A 20,603-nucleotide genomic window follows, 5' to 3' on the forward strand; every position below is an offset into this window, starting at 1 on the left:
GGGGTTTTATTAAACAAGTTTAGATCTGTGCTGTGTTGGAGGGGACAGTTACTGGGTATTGTAAAAATGGAGATTTGAACCCTGGACTTCAATACCCAGAAGTCCTTGGCCACTTCCCAGAATGTTTTGTAACCTCACCTGAATTCTCACCTGGGCAGAGAACAAATTATTAAGATGACTCCGCCTACTTCATACTCTCTCTTTCTCTCTCTGTCTCTCTGTCTCTCTGTCTCTGTCTGTCTGTCTGTCTCTCTCTCTCTCTCTCCCCTTCCACTTCGAGGACACGAGTCTTCCAAGATGTAGTGAGTGAAATTGAATGGGCCTTTCGCCCCCACTAACCATGTGCTTTCTATATTCGTATTTTCTTTATTTCTTAATTTTTAATAAACCTCATAAAAATATAATACCTTTTATTACTAGAAACTAAATTTTAATCTTAACAGTATATGTTTTTAAATTATGGACCTGTAAATATTTAGATAACTGGAAAAAAATTAAATATGACTCCAAGCTCAATTGTTCCTTTGGTCATTCAAAAATTGCCTTCTTGAACACCACTCTAAATTCTGCTGGCCCCAAGATTGAGGGCCCTGAACAGGAAAACAATCTGAGCTAGGATAATCTTCTTTTCAAGAGAATAGTAAGATTTAGAAAACAGTAGACTGAGAGGATGAGTCAGTCCCAGCAGAAAGAAAGTATCAAAATTACAGAAAAAAGAACAAATTAAAAGTTAAAAACTTACAGAAAAAAAGTAGAAGAATTTAAAGGGGCCCTGAGAGATTCTCACTACCTTTTCCAAAGAGTCTCTTTAATCCATCTCTAGCTTTATCTGAGGTCCCCTTTTCCTAATTTCCTTTCTAGGATGAGATATAGAGAGGTGCCAAAACATTTCAGACATCTTTTACCCCTTGGGCCAAGGTTGAATTCTGAACTGTAGCCAAGGAATTTCCAAAGGCCAGAGAGAGTCCTGTGGAATTTGCTCATACTCTATACCTACAAACCTAGTCTCTCTGACCTTTATCACTTTGCCCAAGTTCTTTTGGGCTCAAGGGATATGCTCATTAGTTTCAAATGGCCAATAGGGAATAATCCTCCTGAGCACATAAATTACTTAATCACTGAGAAGGTGGGGCCTGATAAATATTTCTAGGAAACCTGGAAGACTGGGGAAGCCTTACTAATAGAAATTCACAAAGCTTTCCCTAAATCTGTCAATTGGGGGGAAATTCAGTCAGTTGTTGTTGATGTTTTTTGTTTGTTTTTTAATCAGATTCCTGGCTACCTTTCCAGGTAATTATGGTCTCTCTTCTGATAGTCCTGATGATTTAATTCTCTCCATGTGACAGAACCAAATAAGCTTATTGCAAATCTTATTAAGAGAGGGAATTTAGACTGGGATATAATCACTATCTCTGATTTGGTTTATTTGGCTAATAAATACCAACAAAATATAGTGGAGGAAAAAGATAGAGATAGAAGAAAATATGAGAATCAGATAATGAGTAAAGGCAAAAAACTTCTATCTCATCTTCTCTTTTTATACCTCCTTCCATTCACCAGGCTCCAAGCCTAGAGATGAGAAAATATGTTATTTACTGCAAAAGGTCATATCATCTAAAGAAAATGGCAGGGCTATAGTGAAAGTTACAGCCTGCTTCAAAGTGATAGAGTTTCAAGCATATTAATGTTTTGTTGTTTTTTTTTTTTCTGTGACATCAGTATCTCCAGTGGGAATCACTCACATAGTAACAGTTTCTCATCTCATTGAGACCCTTATAGATACTGGTGCAACACTGTCTCTCCTAAAGTCCACTGCTTTTGGAATTCTAAAAAGATTTCAATAGTAGGAATCTCTAAACATGTGCAGTATATCTTTATGTCTCAACCCCTTTCCTTTTCCTGGGGATCTGGTTTAGATCTGTAAAAAATAGACTCGAATACAGGACTACAATCCCCACGAGTCTTTGCTCCACTTCCCCAGAATGCCTTGTAATCTCACCTGGGCCGAGATCGAGAACGTATTTAAGCTGATTCAAAGGCTTTTGAAGCTCTCTCCCTCTTGGTTTTTTTTGGACTTCCGTTTTGGAGCAGGCGGTCTCTTGCGTGATGTGAGGTTATTTTTTCTAGGCCTCTGGCCTAGGCACATGTTTCTTACTTGTATATTCTTTAATCTTTAACCTTTAATAAACCTCTAAAAAATATAATACTCCTTGCAGAGAGAAACTAATTTCTACCTGCCTCAGTCTCCCCATCTCCCCTAAATTTTAATCTTTACAGTTGGCGTAACCACTTCGGGAGAAAAAAAAAACTCTCAATCTTCTGATTTAATCTTTAATATCTAGTACCTAGAAATAATTTTTTTTTGAGCCATATCTCTCTGGCCAAGGTTTTCTACCCTCCCAAAGCTGCTACAGGCTCCGGACCTGCTGCCCACCCCACCTGGCTCGGCCCCACCGCTTCCTGCCTGCAGCCTACAGCCCTGATCCTCCTCCCCTGGTACCTGGTCCTGGCCTTGCCCACGCCCGCAGCCACTCCTGCTCCTGGCCTCTCACCGGCCCGCTGCCTGCCTATTTCTGCGCCCCAGACCCACGAGCGTGACAATAGCCGGCTCATCACCCAGATCCTTGGAGCAGATCGCTCAGGACTCATTGCGACCAGCTGGTAACAGTATTGGCCACGTGGATGGAGGGGAGAGAAGAGAGGGAAAGGAGACCAGGAAATGTTCCCTTAGGCTAAGCCTCCACGTGGATGGGGGTATTGGCCACAGAGGGATCAGAGAGGGGAAAGAGAGAAAAGACTAGAGAGAAGAAACAGATCTTTTCAAACAGAAACCTAAAAAGCAATGGGTTTAAAAGGATTTTTGACTCTTCTGGCAATTTCATTGATTTTACCTGCCTGTCTGGGAGCAGACTCAGCCCAAAGATTCAACTTTAACTTTAGGGAGGAAAATGGGTGGCCCAGCGAACTGGAAGCCAGGCCCAGAGATGGGAGGTCTCTAGTTAAAATCTGGCCTCCTATGCTTCCCAGCTATGGGGCCCTGGACAGATCCCTTGAACCCCATAGCCTAACCTTTACTACTCTACCTTCGGACAATAGACATTTAAATGGATAATTAAAAACAAACAAACAAACAAACAAACAAACAAAAAAACAAGGAACTTTGAAGAGACTAAAGGCTATGTTCTAAGGCATTTCAGACTCCAATGGTTTATAAAAAAATCTCTGTATTCTATTGCATTGTTTTGTTTAAGATATAACTTTGTGATTTTAAGTTCATATATTACTGGATTGAATATTATTCTGTGAACTGAAGGTTGATTGAATTTATTTTGAATGTACTGAGTTTTAAAATTCTGTTGTTTTTCCCCTATAACTGTTTTGAACAAATATTATTGTGAATAAGCCCATATATGAAAAAAACAGCTTTTTTCTATTTTGCTGAGGATAGATGGACTTCAGAACTGGTTATAACTGTATTAACAACCTTTGGGATTTTAATGTGCTAAATACCTCAAATGATTTGATTTTAAGGGTTTTTTAAATATAATTTTTGGAATTTTTTTTTAACAATCTGGTTATTTTTGCCTGCCCCTACCATGAGGTAAGGCCCATTAGCTGAAGTGAAATACATTTTATAAACCCCCAACCTTCCCACATGTGAATGGAAGTTGGGCAGTTAATCTCAGGGCATTTGTACCCTTAAAAAGCCTCCAAAAGGAGCACTCCTTTATTTATACTCTTCAGCTCACTATTTTACTTCTACCAGAATGATATATAGATTTCTTGATTATGTTCTAAACCCAAGATGAGTTTTACTTTGTTTTAAAAAATGTTTAAATACCAAGGTTGAAGGATTGCTATGTTTGTAAAAATTGTGACAAATGTCCATCAATTCATAGGTTTTAAAAATGTCATACAGCAACTTATGTGAAATATGAAAGTGTGTTTGTTTGCTATTGTAATTAATTGGGCTATTGAGAATTTTGGGGATTTTGATATCTACATATTTGTACTACTGTATTTTTAAAGATGAAAAAATTGTTAACCTTGTTCAATTCATTTGCCTTCTACTCACAGTGATCATGGCCAGATACAAAGAGGAAATGGATCTCATTTTTTGGTGAGAAAGCCTTATATTTTATATTTTCTTAACTGACACAGAGTGTCAATGGTTATAAGCTATATTTTTGAATTTTTAAAAGCTCTTTTATTATTATATTTTTCTTGCATGTGCAATATACTTTTTCAGGTTTTTTTTATTATTTTTTCTCTCCTTTTTATAGTTGAAGCACATGTCACCAGTATTAAGATTTTCTTTAACCTTTTGATTTTTAAGTTTAAGATACATTTGCTAATACGTGCCCTAAAAGGCTTGTGACTATAAAAATGATGCCACTGATTATTTAAATAAATTATGGGGCTTTGCTTAATGATTCTGTCTGATTCCAGGACAAGAGATATACACAAGAGCCATTTCATAGGGCCAAAGAAAGGCCAATCTAGGATGGATTGATGCACTTCTAGGCCAATACAAAGGTCTTGAACCTAGTGTGAAGACTCGAGGTTACTATGTTTAACATGTGTTAAGACGTAGGCTTTCCTTGTATCCACACTCACCCTGAAGATACTCACAGACGAGTATCCCTGAAACCTTGGCTCCTATAATCTGGTCCCCTTTTCTGCCTCTCATAGTGTGGTACCTTTCTGTAGTCCTGGCACTGATTGGGTAAATGCATCATTACTTAGATCATTTTGATTGGGCCCTGATTGAAGGACCTGTTATAGATTGATTTTTCTTCTACTTGGAATTTTTACACATAAGACTTTGATAGTCTATATTTTCATCCAGAAATTTTTCTTTTCTTTTGGATTTTCTGATGTCTTTTTAATATCTCTTGCCAATTGATTCATATACCTCATACCTCAGCCATGCATCCCTAACTGATTCTGAATCTTTCAATCACCCACAACATGGGGGAATGTAAAAAAAAATCATTATTTAAATTGCAAAGTTTAAATTCCTTTTGAGAAGAATTTTAGGTAAAGAAGATGCTACCTCTCTGAATCCAGAACTGAACTGTTGGAGAAGCCACCATGAAGAAGCCTCCAGACCACAAGTTGCACAAAATTGAACTTTGGATGTGGTTGATTGAACATTTATTTGTATGTATACTTTTATGCCAAAGGGGACTGCCCCCTAACGGCTTTTTGTCAATGTGTCCAGCAATTATTGGTTTTATTCTTTTTTCTCTTATCCTCACACTATTGTAATCTTTTAAGTTTATTATGTTTTTATGATCCTTTTGGGGAAAAATAAATTTTTCTAAAAATGATCACACGGGGGTATGTAAAAAATAGACTCGAATCCAGGACTACAATCCCCTCGAGCCTTTGCTCCACTTCCCCAGAATGCCTTGTAATCTCACCTGGGCCGAGATCGAGAAGGTATTTAAGCTGATTCAAAGGCTTTTGAAGCTCTCTCTCTCTTGTTTTTTTTTTGGGACTTCTGTTTTGGAGCAGGCGATCTCTTGTGTGATGTGAGGTTATTTTGTCTAGGCTTCTGGCCTAGACACATGTTTCTTACTTGTATATTCTTTAATCTTTAACCTTTAATAAACCTCTAAAAAAATATAATACTCCTTGCAGAGAGAAACTAAATTCTACCTGCCTCAGTCTCCCCGTCTCCCCTAAATTTTAATCTTTACAGATCCATCCATTCATTTTCTCCTCAGATATTCTTTTCTGCCTTTTAGACTGAGATTTTCTTGAGATATATAGAGCAATTGAATTCTCTCCCTAGAATGACATTCAACTCTCTCTGTTTTTTGGTCCAATTTGCCTTCCTCCTCCAATCATACACATATAGCTCTTATTTTTGTTTGCTCCTCTCCATTCCTTGAGGACTTTCCTATTTCCATATGGGTTGCTAACTATTCCAACACTGAAAGTTCTTAGCACATCTTAGCAAGATCCTTGACTCAGGGGCCAGGAGACTCCCACAATGTCTTCAAGCTGTTGCCATAGCCTCTGGCCTTTTAACTTTAGTAGTGGAAGTGACTCTAGACCACCCTCCAACCATATATGTCCTTCTTGTGATTGAGACTCTTCCAAACACTAATGATTCACAGCATTTTATACCAGTTGTCTCATGAAACTAGAGGTCTCTCTCCTATCCAAACTGAATATTACCATCTCCTAAGTATTAAATTCTTTATCTAGGTATTTTCCTTCTAGACAAAAAAGGATAGGGAACCTGACTTTACTGAAAATCATGACTACATTAACCTTGTTGACACAATTTTATTTTCATGAAAGGACCTCTAGGAGATGAGCTAGAAAAATCCAGATTCTTTTTGGTTCACAGATGGTTCTTATCTCTGAAACAACTCTATTGACCTGATGGTGGAACATGCTATTAACCAACAATAAGGAAGTCATGGAGTCAGGACTCCTCCACTAGGTCTCATCTTCCCAACATGCCAGACCTGAAACTCTGACCCCAGCTTTTGAACTAACTAAAGGAAAGTATATAAGCATATACACAGATAACTGGTATGAATTTGGGTAGGGAGAGCTCATGACTTTGGAATGTTGTGGAAATACAGAAGATTGACTTGGCTTCCTCTGGTTCTCTTATTACTGGACTCCCTCTTATCACCAGCATCAGAGTCCATTATCAAAGTTCCTAGGCCTCTAATGGAGATGCCCTTGATGACAAGAATACCAACCCAATTGCCATGCAATTCCCATTCCCAATATTGCTCCACTCTGAAGAATCCTTCCCCAAAAGTGGAACTGACTGGCACAGACTGAATCTACCCAGAAGACCATGTCTCTCTCCATTTTATAGAGGCTAAAGAGAGAGGGGCATGTAAATAATGAAGACTCTGGACTGCGGCATGGCCTGATGGTTGCTTAGTCCTCCCTGTCTCCCTGTGTCATCCTATAATGGAATATGTACATTCCTTGAGTAACTGGGGGTGGGGGGGGCGCTGATATGTTTTTTAGCATTACCCATAAATATTGGTGGAGAAAAATGAGATAAGCTGCTAATGGTGTATATTTACAATGTGAAATCTGCTCCAAACATTATGTTAGCATACCCTTCCAAACTCTCTGAAGAAGATTCCCTCTCTCTGCAGCCTCTTTTCAAATCTGGCAGATTGATTTTATTCAGCTTCATTTTATTCTGGGTATAAATTCCTATTAGTAATGGGTTTTGTATTCTTATTGTTTAGAAACATTTTCTTGATGGCAAGTCACTGCAACAACAGAAGCTGAGTGTTTACTAGAAAATATATTTCCTACCCAGGGAATTCCCAAAGACATTCATCGTAACTGAGAAACCCATTTCACTGATTCATTGTCACTCAGCTGTTATCAGTTTAGATCCATGGCAAATCACCCCCAGATCCCAAGATTTGGTAGAGTATATCAATGGAATTATTAAGGTTCAACTTGACAAATTTATAGAGTAAGTCTACTTTCACTCAAAACCCAGAATCTCCCCTTTTGGGAAATTCTCCATTAGCTAATGAGTTTGTCCCTGGTCACTGTATGTCCCTCTTTTAATTCCTTGGATCCTTCTTACCACTAAGGCTTCTCCTCTGTCATATTATAAGGGATTCACCCCAAATGTACAGAACTTCAACCATCTTAATTCTTAGTTAATTTTCTGAAACTCTACCTTACAGCTGGAACCTGGGTTTATAGGAAAAGACATCTGTGAAAGAATGCCATGTAGTCCAGACAGGAAGAACCTCATTAAGTCCTCCTAACAAATTCCAACTGCCAGGCTAAAGCAAAATGACAGCTGGATACATCTATCTCATTTAAAGAGAGCCCCAATTTCTGAGTGGACAAATAGCCCATAAGAGAGTTAAAACTATTTAACTAAGAAAAATACACAAAAGACCACTGAAATGGACTAAGTATCTTATGGTCCTTGCTCCCCTGTCTTTGTCTTTTGGATTTCCCTCAGCATATATCCTTATGGCCAGTTATATTTTGTGTATGATCTTCTCAATTGATAATTCTCTGACAGGTCTTTCTTAAGATTGGCAAATAGTTCAACCTGAGTACTAGAAAAGTCAGAAAACAGAAGTTCCTCTCACTTAAATAGAGTAGGAAAGTTTCAATTCAGTTATGTTATTGTGGTAGGAGTACAAATATTACAAAATCTGTTGATTTGGAGGTTTACAGCAATATGTCCAAAGGGCTTTTCTAAGATGGTGTAAATTATCATGTATTCAGCATCTTTGTAGAATTGTAGAATGTAACTATTTTCTCAATCTAATGTCAGAAGATTATAGGAAAAAAAACAGTTGAGTCTGATAATTTTAAAAATTGATATAGTTGTTTACATTTAACCCTAAACATGAAGAGAATTACCATTTGAGGTTAAATTTTGGGAACTGTAATTAGAAAAAAATGTTATGGAACCAATTGATCATTAATGCCAGCAGCCCAATGAATGCCTTCTGGAAATTTCAGGTGTACTTTTGTCTCAAGAGAAAACTGAGAGAGTATTTGTGGCTTGAGCTGATTTGTCTCCCCCAGCTGGTTTTCCAAGAATGAAACTTCGGTTTTACACCTGGCAGGTTCTATAAATAGCTGTGCATCATTGCCACTTTCCACCTGGTATTAATTAATACTTCAAATGAAGGAAGTACTTCTCACTTATTTTAGTTATGCCCCTCTTTTCTCCTTTTATGATAAGCTTTCTAGAATCATGAAGGGGGATACAATCATAGACTAATGTTGAAACATAGGAATTAAAGATGCAAGTATATAAAATTTTAGTTATTCAAAAAATTGATTGGATAAATACTGAATTTGTCATCTATTACTTGCTATGAAGTCTTTGAAAATATATGTGGTTTTGAGAATAATTAGAAAATGTGCATTCATTTGTTAAGTCAAGATACAAATTTATTTAGTAATATTGCTGAGTTTAATGTTAAGTTAAATTAGTTATAGTAGAGAAAAATGATTTATGATCTTATTACCTCAAAAGGACATAGAATCAACTGGACATGGTATATAATTTGGGATAAATTGTGGTATGTGAGTGAAATATCCAATACCTTGGAGCATGGATATAACCAAGTATATTTACACAATAGCTATTCTATCCAGACTCCCCATCACAGCTTTTTATTAAAATAAGAGAGAATAAAAGTAAATTCATGTGTGTGACTTTAAAAGGAGGTGTTTAGTAGATCCGCAGCATTTCATTCTCCACAAGAAGAAATGAGAATTTTGAATTAGCATCTCATTCTCCACAGGGGGAAGTAAGAATTTTGAGGGCAATTTTTAATTTTTTAAATTTAATTTTCAAAATTTAGAAATTTTTTTAGAAACATTTTTTTCATGTAAGTGCTCTTAGAATTCACGTGGTTATCTGGTATGTGTTTGGGCAAGCATTTTAAAGATTATCTTTATTTTATAATAGTCTATTCAAGTATACTTTTTCTTTAGTAATGTCTGGTATTTTCTTTATTCCATTAATAGTGATTTGTTTCATTGCCAGGTCTGTAAACTTTGAGAAACCTCTATTGGAGTGATTTTTTAAACTTTTATATGTCTATAGCTTAGTATTTATCTACTTTAAGTATTATTTTAACTATATGACTATTATGGTAATTGGCAAATTATTTTCCTAGCAAATGTGATTTATATATATGACTACTTAACACAAATAGATTTTAATAGAAATGTAATAAGATGACATTAAAAGCTGGCTAATGAAGTTCCCTTCTACTATTGTTCTAAGCACAAATGTTACATTTTATTTTAAAGACCATCAGAACATTTAAGTCAATCCAAAACACTGCATGTCTTCTGTGGCTAATAGCATAATTTTAGTATTATATCTGGGCATGAGCAAATACCAAGAATCAATCACTTTCTTTTGAGAATCTGGTTATAGATTTATCATATTTTTTTTTTTCCAAAAAGAAAGCCATTTTGAGAACCCATTTATTTACAAGGAAATTATTTCAGAGATCATTGAAGTCTATCCCACACCCCCAAGACATAATGGACAATGGAAAATGGACTTCCTTTTCTGTTATAAGATCTACCAAAGAAAAGAGCATTCTTCCAGCCAATTATCAATATGTATTTGCTGATCGGGAATGCCCTCAGAAGCCAATTGTGCATGAGTCAGCCTTTTGTCTCCCTTTCACCTTTGGTTAAGAAAGGACCACTTTCAGACTTCCCTGGACACACTGAATAAGTTACTTGCTTTTTCTGCCAAACTGGAACTCAGTCAATACAATTTTTTTCTATGGCACATACTTATGGTCAATGGCAGAATCTTTTTGACCACAGCTGGAAGTGACATTTTAGTTAATTCCATTACTGATTCTTATAAAGGTTAAAACAAAGAACTCAAAAGCCTGAATTTACTTGGCTTCACCTAGCTTCTAGAATTTACCCATTTGCCCTGAAGGATAGAATTTGAAAGAAAATACATAACTCTATAGTACCTTTCAATCAACTCTAGACAGGTTTAGCTAGAACAAGCTACCATAGTCTCTTCCATCCTGTCCAGACAATTCCCAGATACACACCCCCAGGTTAGCTCTGGCTCTATCATCTGTTTTAGGCTTTTGTGAACTTAAATAACCAGTAGTTTGTACTTCCTCCTGTACTATCTGAATATATATAAGCACTCCAAGTTCTGCAGTACAATGAAAATTGTCAGTAATTATATTGCGGGCATCTTTCCAAAGACTGTAAGCATCCCAGGGTGATTGCTCTAGCTAGTGTTTTTTTTTTTTTTTTATTATACTCTTACTTGCCCTGCTTAAAGACTTGTTATAACTATGTTGGTAGATTTATTTTTCATTTTGGAAACCTTAGTGATTCTAATTTATAGAATCACTTTTTTAGAGTATGATTTCTTTTCAATAAGAAATTGTTTCTGATTGGACTTTATGAACACATTTTTCTCATTCTCCTGCTCTGGCAGGGAAGGGGAGAGAAAATAAGAATAAAAGAAAAGCATCTTTTCCTTGAATTAGAAACTAAAGAAACTAAATTTGCAAATCAAAAGAATAAGGCCACTTATTTTAAATTCAGATTTCCAAATTATGTTGGGGAAAAGTTCTGACTATTGTTTTGTGGATTTTGTTTAGAAATGCAAACAAACTCCAGAGTAGGTGCACCTTCCTGTCTCCTTTTCCTTTTTCTTCTTCCTCATTCTCTTGATTTCACTCTTCTTCAGAAATTTCTGCTATAAGGAGGGTGGAATTTGGGGAATACAATGTTTTATTAAATCCTATACAGGCTATATACATTTTTCAACAAAATATAAACCCAGTCATATTTTTTTGCACTGAATATGATGACTTCATTGATGATACACAAGATAGGACTCTATGCCCCACCCCCACTACAGGGGTGCTTCAGGGCAGGAATGTGAATGGGGCATGGGATCCCCGGCATAGGGACATAGGTTATTATGGATATAAGCTCCCCAGTGGTGGAACTACTCTCTTTTTTTGTCTGGGGATGAAGATCCATGGCTTTCCACTTTACTCCTTGGAGGCCATGTACATCATGAAGTCTACTAAACAGCGGCTGTAACCATACTCATACTCATTGTCATACCAAGAAATGAGCTTGACAAAATGGTCGTTGAGGGCAATGCCAGTGCCAGCTTCAAAGGTAGAACAGTGGGTGTTCACAGGATACAACCTGGTCCTCTGTGTAGCCCAAGATGCCCTTCAAGGATCCCTCTGCAGATTGCTTCACCACCTTCTTAATGTCATTGTATTTGGCAGCTTTCTCCAGGTGGCAAGTCAAATCCACCATATTGGGAGAAGGAATATGGAAGGCCATGCCTGAACAGGAAATTCAGCTCAGGTATGACCTTGCCTTGGCAGCACCAGTGGAAGCAAGGATGATATTTTGGGTAGCCCCATGCCCATCATGCCATAGCTTGCCAGAGGGGCCATCTACTGTCTTCTGGGTAGTGGTAATGGTATGGACTCTAGTCATGAGTCCTTCCACAATGCCGAAGTTGTTATGAATGACCTTGGCCAAGGGGGCCAATAGTTGGTAGTGCAGGAGGCATTACTGACAATCTTGAGGCAATTATCATACTTCTCATGGTTACCCCCATCACGAACATTGGGGCATCAGCAGAAGGGGCAGAGATAATGACCCTCTTGGTTCCACCCTTCAAGTGAGCCCGAGCCTTTTCCATGGTGGTAAAGACACCAGTGGACTCCACAACAAACTTGACTCCAACATCTCCCCATTTAAAGTTGGTGGGATCCCACTCCTGGAAGATGGTAATGGCTTTTCCATTGATCATCAGCTTTCCATTCTCTGCCTTTATACTGCCCTTGAATTTGCCATGGGTGGAATCATATTGGAAGGTGTAAACCATGTAGTTGAGGTCAATGAAGGGGTCATTGATGGCTACTTTACTTTACTGAAGTTTAATGCTGCCCTAGTCACCAGGCATCCAATACTGCCAAAGCCATTGACTCCGACCTTCATCATCTTTTCTAAGGGATGTGACTGCAGAAGAGGATCCTGGCAGCAAGCCTGGGAGAAGAGCTGAGAGCCCACAGTCATATTTTGAATGGGAAAACTATACACCTAACAGACAAAAGGTATTTTTTTTATTTGGAATAGTATCATACTTAAGAAATTTCCACCTACTCAGATCCAGAGCAGTAACCCAAGTTTAGGGAGACTTCTAATGATTTTTGTGCCTAAGACCCAACCAAAGATTGCTAAGAATTAACTTGATTTTTGGAAAAGTCCAAAAGACTTGTATAGGCATCTCTATTTGTAAAATGTTCTGTGAGAATAGGTCAACTCTCCTGAGTTTTTACCTTTTGATAAATTACAAAACCTTATCGATTCTCTCAGAGAAAGCTAAACATCAGTTTCTTAAGAATTCCAACATGAGAAATTAAGACCTAGAATAGCTTGGTAACTCAGTGGATAGAGTACAGGGGGTGGAATCAGGATGCTCATGTTCTGAGTTCAAATGTGGCCTCAAGTACTTACTGTATGACCCTGTGCAAGTCACTTAACTCTGCTCAATTCCTCATGTGTAAAGTGAACTGTAGAAGGAAATGGCAACCCATTTAGGTATCTTTGTCAAGAAAACCCCAAATTGAGTCACAATGAGTCAGACTTAACTGAAAAACTATTAAATATTACAAATAGGAATTTGGTTTGTTGGTTTTTAAAGTTCATATAGTACATATACTACATATAGTAGATGCAACTTTTTTGCTGGTCTGTTTTCTTATGATATGTTCAGTGGGATAGGCTAATATTTTCAGATTCACTCCCTCTGACCTTATCTACATTTTCTTCTAGTACAGGTGCAAAGTTTGCTTCTGCAAGGCACTATCCAGGCTAGAAACTGTAGAAGCTTAACTAGATTGACCATTTCCAAACTACTTTATCCTTTTTATAAGTAGTACTAGAGATATGTTCTGATTTTTCAATTAGTCATAAAATTTTTCCTGTGTATTGTCATTTGTATTCATTAATGATAAAAGTTCAAAAATTCAAATCAGGCACTTACTGACTGTGTGACTTTAGGCAAGCCACTCTGTTTGTTTTGTATGCAACTAAGTGGACATTGTGGAGTGTGGATGATAGTGGGGCCTAGGGTCAGGAAGATCTGAGTTCAAATCCAGATTTAGACTAGCTCTGTGACCTTGAGTAAATCACTTAACTTTTATTTATCCTTACTCTACTAAAGAAGGAAATGGCAACCCATTACAACATTATTGACAAAAAAAGTCTTATGGATGGTATTGGTACTTCAAAGAGGTCACAAAGAATTGGACACAACTGAATGATTGAACAACAATGATAGAAGTACTTTAATAGTTTTAAATTTATTAGGGACTTGTTAATTACTAGTTTAAATTTTTGATTGATTAACTCAATAGAAGTGTTAGGCCTTCAATAGTTACATAACTGATTTAGGGTAGAAACTCTGCTCTTATATATACAGATATGTGCATATTCACATATACATTTGTTATATTGATTTATTTCTAGCTGGCTACGTAGTATAAAGGACAACAGTTTTTCTCAGTGGATAAATTAAAATATGAACCTGTCTGTCTCTATAGTAGTAGTAGTAGTCTCTGGGTGATCAAGAATGACTATTGTCTTTGTGCAGTTTCATCTACGGTGTACCCTCATGTGGTTTTGAAGTCCAAAGACTGAGGCGCAGAGTTTGTGGCACATGGGGCATGGGACTCCAATTGTTACGGGAGGTGCGGTTGTGGCCTGGTGTCAGAGTTCACGCGCAGCGGCAAGATGTCAACGTCGTTCATCTTCAAAAGTGGTGGCGGCATGGTTAATGTGGGTTCGCCAGCTGCTTCTGTCAGAGGCAGCGAGTTCTAGTTGCTTTGGTGTAATGCCAGCCCACCTCAAGTTGGACTTTAGCTGATCCTTGAATCTTTTCTTTGGTCGGCCTTGTTTCCTGAGTCCAGCTGACAGTTCACCATATAATACCTGTCTTGGTATTCACTGTGGGTCCATGCGGATGACATGTCCAGACCATCGTAGCTGGATTTTGAGGACCATGACTTCGATGCTGGTGGAGTTGGCTCTGTCGAGGACTTCCTGGTTGGTGATTCGGTCCTGCCATTGGATCCTCATGATTGACTGGAGGGAGCGTTGGTGGAATTGCTCCAGCTGTTTCATGTGCTTCCGGTACAGTGTCCATGTTTCACAACCGTACAGGAGCAAGCTGAGGACCACTGCGTTGTACACTTTGAGCTTCGTCGCAGTGCTTACACCGCTGTGTTGGAGGACTTTGGAGCACAGCCGCCCGAGTGCCTGGCTGGCCTTTTGGATCCTGGCATTAATCTCGTGGTCTAGGGACCCGTTGTTGGCTATGGTGCTGCCCAGGTACTTGAAAGTGTTGACGTTAGAAAGCTGCATGCCATCGATTGTAATTCACGGCTGGTTAGTTGGCCTCCCTGGTGCAGGTTGGAACAGCATCTCTGTTTTGCTGAGGCTGATAGTCAGGCCAAACAGTTTTGTTTTTTTTTTAGTAGTGTTATGTTTTTATTAGAATTCACTTGTAGACAGTATACATACATAAGCCACACTTGCTATTAAAATGCAGTTAGCCTAAAAATACCATAATAGTGGTGTAGTTCAAACAACAATTAAATCATGGATAAATACTAACCTATAAAAACATAAAAACAAAAACAGAACACAGATTTGTGAACATGATAATTAAAGTACTATTAATGGGATGAAACAACAAAAAATTTCTAGATATTAGTAAAGATTCTACTTGAACATCCTATTATAAAAACAATCTAAAAATTCTGTTGAAGTACCTATCAAATAAATATCATAGAATCATCAGAACTTTACATGAACATTTTCAAATCCAAACTTCTCATTTTCCCCTGAAGAAAATTAGATGCTAATAAGGAACTAATAACAACATCCTTTCCAACTTTCATAGATGAATTCACTCAAAAGAAGCTTTTTTTTTTTAACAAAAGACTATGGTGGATTGTCTTGAATAGGGTATGTATTATATCAATTTAATTGCCTATAACCATACTCAAATGAACTGGATATTTCAACTATATAGACCACTATTTTTGAGTCTTCTTTCAAATGCCTTGTAAAATCTTGGCAATTTGTGTGTATTTCAGAGCATGATTTATATATATATATATTGCTCAATTCTCATTTTTAAGGACTGATTTTCCTCCATCAGCTTTTGGTTCTCATTTTTAGTTTCTTCTTGCATTGCTTTCATGTTTTCCCCCAACTTTTTCTCTACCTCTCTTAGTTAGTTTTTGAAGTTTTTTGAGCTCTTCTAGAATCTGTGTCCAATCCATATTTTTCTTTTGGACTTTGCATGTGTTTACTTTGCTTTCACTATCCCTTTCTGTGTTTATACTTGTTCTTTGTTTCCAAAAAAATTCTTTAGAGTTAGGTGCTTTTTTTTTTGTTGTTTGCTCATTTTTCCTACCTAATTATAGGGTTAGTTCTGTTTTCTGGGAGGTTGGGGTACCTCATAAATTTCAGTCCTTTCTTGATGTTATTTATTCTTAGTTAATTTTCTGGGTTTTTACCAGTTTCAGTTATTTGAAGATGGTGTGATGGCCTGAGGGTTGTGGTAGAGATTGAAGAGAGAGAGGCCCTGCAGGACAAGCCAAGATTCTGTTTGGAACCTTCTTCTTGATTGACAGTTTTGGTTCTCACATCTTGGCTTGTCCTGCAAAACCTCTCTCTCTTCAAGTCCCCACCACAGGGCTGAGAACTCCCTCTGCTAATTCAATTAATTCTTGAGATCCTGAAAGCTCAAAGACCTGCCTCAGGCTTGGTTGTAAGCTTTTGGTCTTACTTTGATTTTTTTTAAATTTTAAATTTTTCATTGATTAATTTACAATATTTCCCCATGATTACATGATTTATGTTGTTTCCCTTCCCTCTTCCCTCCCCCCTTCCAGAGCCGATGTCTCACTTTGACCTTGATCAGTTTAGGAACTACTCAAATTGTAACCTCAGGATTAGGTGTAAGTTTTTGATCTTACAGTGTACTTATTCTAATCGAGCACACCCTTGATTGCTCTGCCCTGGAACTCTTCCCTGAGTTTTGGACAAAAAGATCTTAGGTCCCCTATCAGCCACCCAAAACTGTGATCTATGTTCTCATCCCAAACCCAGCCTGGGTCTCCTGGCTTTGCTTTGGGGCCACACAGATCAGCCCACTTTAGCACAGACTACCCTGGGCTGGGACTCCGGACTTCCCCTTAGATATGAGATTTCAAGGGGGTGTGGGTTGTCTTGGACCACTATTTGCCCATGCAGAATCTCAGGATATGAATGTTGAATTAGGCTCAGGTTCTGAACCTGGGACAGTAGATGTGGGGTGGAGATATGTGGTTTGCTCTTGGCTTGCTCTTCTCCTTTTTATAGTCTTGCTGACTCTTTTCCCTTTTTACCCCTGTAGCAGTCCAGCCCATAGGTATTATGGAGAAACAAGGATTGTGAATGGGCACATGGCCATTCTGCGCATGGCAATGAACTCTGTTCCCAGTGTGGCTGGAGTTAGGGCGCGAAACCTTGCTTCCCTTTGTCTCACTCACCTGAGGATAAAAACTCCACCTTCACCTTGTCGTAATTTGCAATTATCCAATGGCAATACACTATGTAACTCATCAATATGTATTGAGGCATTCTGTAACTTATCAATATGTATTGAGGCATATCAAAGAGATTAAATTGGGAAGCCTTGGCCAGCTCCTCTCTCCTTGGATGATCTCACAGGTTTGCTCAACACTCTTTCCACCTTCCTCTCTCCTCTCTATCTTTACCTGAGGCCTGGCCTTTGGCCAGGTGTCTCTCTTTCTTTTCCAGTGCTAATACCTAGCATTCTCTAATTCTCTCCATTAGTCTCTATTCATTCTCCCAGCTTAACTATATCATCCTCTGACCAGTGCAGTGTTAAATTGGGATCTCTGGATGGAATATAGCCTTTCAGTGACGTCCATTGTTTGGAGCATGGCTGCGGCTCCAAAATATTAATAATAACTGATTACTGACTCATTATTGACATCTCAAAGGTTGGCTCTTTCACTCCCTTTGCGGGATCCAAAACTTCTATCCCTTTTCTATTTTCCTACCATAAGGCTTCCCGTTGGCCGGGAGGCTTTAACCCCAGTGCCCCAGATGTTCTCTGCCTACTTTTTGGGCTTTTCTTTTCTTGAAAGTTGTTTCACTCTGTCTCTTTGTTGTTTTTTTCACTCGTATTTGTTTTGTGGTTTTAATATTGATTGGAGAGGATTCTCACGGTGACTTGGAGTTTCTCTCAACATCTTGACTCTGCCCCTGAAAGTCTTGCATGCTTTATATATGAGTTAATTCCATGGTAAAAAATAAATCCAACTAAAATTGGATGTCTCTTTGAGGTAATAATGTTATTGGAGAACTTTGAGGTGAAACTATAGGTTCCGGACAGGTTACCCTTTGCAAGAATGCAAGACTTCAAAACTTAGCCTAGGCTGATTTGCTGAATCAAATTCAAAGTGGAGACACAAGGGGTCTCTGCTGGTGTCACATATCCAGAGCTAATCAATACGTTAGGAGACCTCTAAATATCAGTAACACCTCAAAATATGTCAACCAGAATCTGAAGTCCTAATTAGGAAGCCAAAATCCAAAGAGCCAGGAGATGCTGAAGAATCTTCAACACACACAAGGTCAAAGCCATCAAGAATATCACCAGAACTCATGCTGAAGGGAGTGTCCCACCAAACTCCAAGGAAGGAATCACTTCATCATTGCAGTATTCAAGGCAAGAGTCTTAGCCTCCAGTCTGGCTCAGGGACACAGAGTCTCCAGGCCAAACAGTTTTGTTGTGGTGGAGAATATGTCCACAATGGTTTGGAGATGATTTTCTTGGTGGGCCATGAGAGCACAGTCATCTGCAAAGAGAGCTTCCAGGATGAGTCTCTCTGTTGTCTTTGTTTTTGCAATCAGGTGGCGAAGGTCGAATAGTGAGCTATCCAGCCGGTATTTGATATAGATGCCCAGGTCTAGATCCATCACAGCATGACTTAGTACTTGGGTGAAAAATAGGTTGAATAGTACTGGAGCGAGGACACAGCCTTGTTTCACGCCATTGGAGATGTTGAAGCTATTGGAAGTCTCTCCACCAGATAGAACTTCCCCTGTCATGTCGACATGAAAGAGCTGAATCAGTTTGACGAATTTTGCTGGGCAACCGAGCTTGCTGAGGATCACCCACAATGTGTCCCTGTTTACAGTGTTGAACGCCTTTGTCAGGTCTATGAAGACAATGTAGAGACTTAGGTTCTGCTCAAGGCATTTTTCCTGCATTTGCCTCACTGTGAAGACCATTTCGATGGTGCTGCGATCTGGTCAGAAGCCACATTGTGATTCAGGCAGGTTCTGCTCTGAAACAGATGACAGGAGTCTGTTGAGTATAACACGGGCGAGGATCTTTCCAGCAGTGGAGAGTAGTGAGATGCCTCTGTAGTTGTCACAGGCTGCTCATGAGCCTTTTTCTTGTATAGGGCTGCGATGGAGGCATCCCTGAGTTCTGGGGGCATGTCTTCCTCTTCCCATATGCTGGTCAGCACTATGTGGAATGCCTGGAGCACCTTTCCATTTAAGGTCTTGTACACCTCGGTTGGGATCCCATCTTTACAGGGTGCCTTGCCTCCACTTATTTCTTTAATGGCTTTTTGGACTTCCTCTATTGAAGGAGGGATGTCAAGTTGTTCAATGGTGCGGTTTTGGGGGAATCTGGTCAAGTCACTTTGGTCGACTAAAGAGGGTCAGTTGAGAAACTGACTGAAGTGTTCTTTCCACCTGTTGCTGATGCCTTCTTTATCTTTTATGAGAGTGTCACCATCAGAGGATAGCAAGGGAGTGGTGGTGGGTTTTGATGGCCCATATACAGTCTTGAGGGCACTGAAAAATTGTTTGTAGTTTTTCATATCAGCAAAGCGCTGGATTTCTTCTGCCTTTTTTTCCCCCATCGGTCTTGCATCTTCCTGATCTCACACTGTGCCATGGCTTGGAGAGACTTGAATCTATCTCTATACAAAGGACTTAATACACGCATAAATAGTGACCCAAAATGAGATTCAAAGATGCTAATGTTATAGTAATTTGTTGAAAGAATGGCTTCATCCCAAAAGAATTCAACAAATATGAAATATTTAGAATGTAATACAGATTGCTTACAAGATATATCAATCATTTATTTGGCAAATCATCTAAATAGGCACTGATAAATTAATTTGAGACTTTTATTATCCTGTCTAGAAGTCATATGATACTAAGATATGAGGCAAAATAATATACCAACAGAATATTCATATACATTTATAAATATGCAGTTTTCCAATGCTCTAAGACATTGATTTTGGGTGTAAATACTTTTATTTAATTTTTAAAATTTACTTTGTTTGATCTGGAATCCACATTCCAGGCTACAAAAAAGAGAGGCTCATCCTGAAGCTTGCCTGGAAAATACCTTGTTACTGACTTTAGAGCAATGGTACTTTTGACATCAAAATTTTGAATCTATTTGCCTCAGTGTAAAGAAAGATCAAGATCTTTATTTTTGCCTTTGAAACCTCAAATAAATTAAGTAACTGCTAACCCTGACACAGATTTTTCTAGTTCTGAATAAGCCCTTATGATTTCTTTGTAAAATGTCATGAATTCATTTTGCATGTAAAGTCTCAAATTGTGATTATCCTTATTTATTTATTTGTTTGTTTATTTATTGCTTATTAAGATGAACCAAAGGCTTTTTATTTTTGGAAAAAAAAAAGATCTTGAATGAAATTCATGGGTACAAAAGGTAAATGTCACTACTGTAAACTTGTAGATATTAATGTTAACTTAAGCACCTGAACCCTGTTTTAAATTATAAGCTTTGGATTTAACAAATCCTTGTTGTTATTGATGAGATGATGATGATGATGATGATGATGATGATGATGATGATGATGATGATGATGATGATGATAAGGGTTACATGGAGCACTAAGGTGCTCTGCCTGCTTCCATCTGACCATGTGTGCTGGCTT

At 38.2% G+C, this 20,603-nt stretch overlaps 1 protein-coding gene and 1 pseudogene across 10 annotated transcripts in view; both read right to left on the bottom strand.

Moving 5' to 3' along the window:
* The window catches only part of MDGA2 (MAM domain containing glycosylphosphatidylinositol anchor 2), an 811,975-nt gene that overhangs the window by 680,599 nt on the left and 110,773 nt on the right, over positions 1-20,603 (bottom strand). The window lies entirely within an intron of this gene.
* LOC130458046 (glyceraldehyde-3-phosphate dehydrogenase-like) lies at positions 3,188-20,599 on the bottom strand (annotated as a pseudogene).

This window comes from Monodelphis domestica, chromosome 1 (assembly GCF_027887165.1).
Source record: "Monodelphis domestica isolate mMonDom1 chromosome 1, mMonDom1.pri, whole genome shotgun sequence".
Taxonomy (NCBI): domain Eukaryota; kingdom Metazoa; phylum Chordata; class Mammalia; order Didelphimorphia; family Didelphidae; genus Monodelphis; species Monodelphis domestica.